Source organism: Corticium candelabrum, chromosome 12, assembly GCF_963422355.1.
Source record: "Corticium candelabrum chromosome 12, ooCorCand1.1, whole genome shotgun sequence".
Taxonomy (NCBI): Eukaryota; Metazoa; Porifera; class Homoscleromorpha; order Homosclerophorida; family Plakinidae; genus Corticium; species Corticium candelabrum.
In genome coordinates, this window is record NC_085096.1 from 4,847,126 (window position 1) to 4,850,893 (window position 3,768).

A 3,768-nucleotide genomic window follows, 5' to 3' on the forward strand; every position below is an offset into this window, starting at 1 on the left:
AACAGGAAGAAGATGATCTAGCACTTTCAAAAGAATCAGACTTTGAAGGCTTTGCTGGACTACTTGCTGCAACTTCTATGTATCTGGAGACCACGTGAACAAATACGAGTAGTCTACGTAACTAGGATACAGTATCTGTCCAAATACAAGTCTTTGAGTTGAATTAATGGTAGAATTCGATAATTAAATTTTGCACCAATATATGACCCTATGGCATGTATTTGGACATGGGCATATATAGTATAAAGGTATTGACTGCGTGCTAGAGAGTTTCAAGTAGCTTCACTTCTCAATTATGAATACAATGAGCTAATATATTTACATGTGAAATCCTACTATACATTAAACATTTATTAGTAATTATTGATAACAGTTACAGTAACGTGTCACTTATCCAACGTTTACTTATCCTGACAGTTCAAACTTGCCACGTGGGAGATGATATAACAAATAATGAAAACATCCTGCATATTATATAAATTTACAGATAATCATAAAAAGTATAATATATATTTCTAGATCAAAAAATTTGGTTGGTTTATATTCACATCTTTCGTTTGTCTAGTTTGAGTGTGTGTGTGTGTGTGTGTGTGTGTGTGTGTGTGTGTGTGTGTGTGTGTGCGCGTGCGTGCGTGTTTTTGTGCAATGTGTTTTCAGCATACCTAATGTGGAAAAAGTGCCGTGTAGTATGAACAATAGTTGAGTTCGTAACATCTTCAGTTATTCAACATATTGACTTATCCAATATGGTTCGAACATAAGGAATCGGCTAAGTGACTTGCGACTGTAATACACTTACTGAGAGATGCAGCGTCTTAATACAAAAGTTTAAAAGCATTATTTGACGTATTGAACTCGTGCAGAAGACTGATATGGTTTTGTGCTTTAAATTTTTACAGCTGTTGTTATTGCTCAATTGTAGGCTCTCCACTTTCTCCACCAACTTCATTCCCGCCTCAACCATTTCCTAGTGAGTTGCAACTGTATGCTCCACGTCTCTAAGTACTTAATTTCTATTTTAACTTACAGACACGAAATGCTCGTTTGAAAACAATCTTTGCATGTGGTCTAATGATGTTGCAAATGACGTTGATTGGGTTATGCGGAAAGGACGTACTCCTTCACCTCAAACTGGGCCTACTGATGATCACACATCCCGAAATCGCCGTGGTAAGAAAGCAGACAATTGATAACACACAACGTTTATTTTAGCATTTTGTTATTATGTATTTACTTTGTCAAGTGTTTGTGTGTTTGTTTAGTTACTTGACTGCCTTTTCGTCAGTCACTTATTTCTACTTAATTAAATACAACTTGTATGTGAGTAGGTGTTGTATGGTGTGTGTGTGTGTGTGTGTGTGTGTGTGTGTGTGTGTGTGTGTGTGTGTGTGTGTGTTTGTGTTTGTATGTGTGTACGTGCATGTATGCACAGATAAACATACACATGCATGAGTGCAAAATGATTTTATACATTTATGTGTATGTTTTGTTTGTTTGTCCATAATTTTGTTGGATATTTTGGTTTATTGTTGGATATTTGTTGTCCATCTACTGCCTGCCAACTGTGCATTTATCTGTTTGTCTGTTTGTTTGTTTATGTGTCTGTTGATTGCTAAATTAATTCTGTATCAGTCCTTACCATTTAATGTTGTTCTCTACGCTTTTTATGTCTTCATTCTTTCTCTTCTTGTGCTTAAAGTTTGCTCTATTTACAGGTAAGTACATCTACTTTGAAGTCACAGCTGCAGGCTATTCTAGTCATGCCGCTCTTGTCAGTCCCGAGTATCTCAAGAGTGGCAGTGCATGTCGCATGCAGTTTGCATATCATTTCTATGGCAGTAGCATTGGAGACATGGACGTCTACTTTGTGACTAATGGAGATGGAAAACTTCATAATTTGTGGTCTACAACTGGAAATCAAGGAAACGTTTGGCATATGCGTTCAGTGTTTATTGGACCACAGACGGACTTCAATATCTATTTTAATGGCACTCATTATAGTGGTTTCAAGGGCGATATGGCATTGGACGATATCTCATTTCTTGATTGTGATCCGAGTAAGTTTGTTTATTATTATTTATGAGCTGTGGTGTAGAGTTGATACTCTGACATGCAATGTGCAAGAAGACGGGAACGGATATGCGGATGGTGGTGGTGGTTGTTGTTGTTGTTGTTGTTGTTGTTGTTGTAGTGGTGGTGGTGGTGGTGGTGGTGGTGGTGGTGGTGGTGGTGTGTGTGTGTGTGTGTGTGTGTGTGTGTGTGTGTGTGTGTGTGTGTGTGTGTGTGTGTGTGTGTGTGTGTGTGTGTTTGGGTAGGTGAGTGAGTGGGGCAGCTGGATACGATGCACATAGTGAGAAATGGCAAATTGGGTAGTCGCATTGTGGCAGTTGGGTGGGCGACGTGAATGACAGGAAACACTCTGATTATCAGGCTGCTTTGTTTACAATGTGGTGCCAACGTTTATTTAAAGGGACTACCTTGATGGATTTGGCATCTTGTGATGTTGACGCTGATGCTGACACTAGATTTGGATGTATTTCTATTTTATAACTAGCGTCAGCATCAACATCACCAGCATTAACATTACCGTCAGCATCAACATCACCGGCATTAACATCAGCGTCAACATCAACATCAACGTCAACATTAGCATCAGCACCAACATTAGTACTAGCATTAATATCAACACCAGTATCAACAGTAGCGCCAACATTAACAACAGCATCAGCATCAGCACCAGCATTAACACACACACACACATACACACACACACACACACACACACACACACACACACACACACACACACATACACACACACACACACACACACACACACACAGACACACACACACACACACACACACACACACACACACACACACACAGACACACACACAGACACACACACAGACACACACACACAGACACACACAGACACACACAGACACACACACAGACACACACACACACGCGTGCTTCTTTTTTAGTATAAGAAAGATTTATATTTGAAAGATTATATTTTTACCTAGATTTAATAGAAACACCTGTACCAACCACTGATCATGACTGGTTGTGGCAGCATACAACAACAGCTTACCCACGTGACTTGCGGTTGTTTTATACATTATCACCGCCTAGAAAAGATAATAAATCAGGTAAGGAAATCTATTTCTGGTTTTTAATCAATAAAAAGTATATATATATTTAATATTAATGTCGTATAGCGACTCCAATAATTGTTGGAGTTACAGTTTCTGTAATATCGGCTCTATTGGTATTTGTTATCGTTTTAATTGTCATAATTCGGGTAAGACGCAGACAGGCGATTACTACAACAACGACGACAACAAGTTCTCAAGTATCGGCAAGACAACCGGCGCAGGCACAGTCGGTAATTTTCGTACCAGCTGCATATCTGAATGTGACATATCCCAGTCTTCAATTTAATTGTAACGAATTGGATACTCCGCCTTCGTACGAGACGGTGATTTGCTATCAAGGCAATAGTCAAACAGTGAACTTTGTTGAAATGAATCAACAGTACGTCGATTGACTCTGCATTGAATCGCAATGTATCTCAAATGTGAAAAAGCTGACGTTTATGTATCTTGTCTCGTAGCTTAACGTTGTAATGTGTGCAGTTGAAATTTTGACAAAATATTAGTGAATGGTTGATTTAACTGATTGATATATTTTGAATGACATGTTTAAGATTTTTTAGATGAAATGGAATTATTGTCTGTAAAATAATGTTATGTCTAGCTT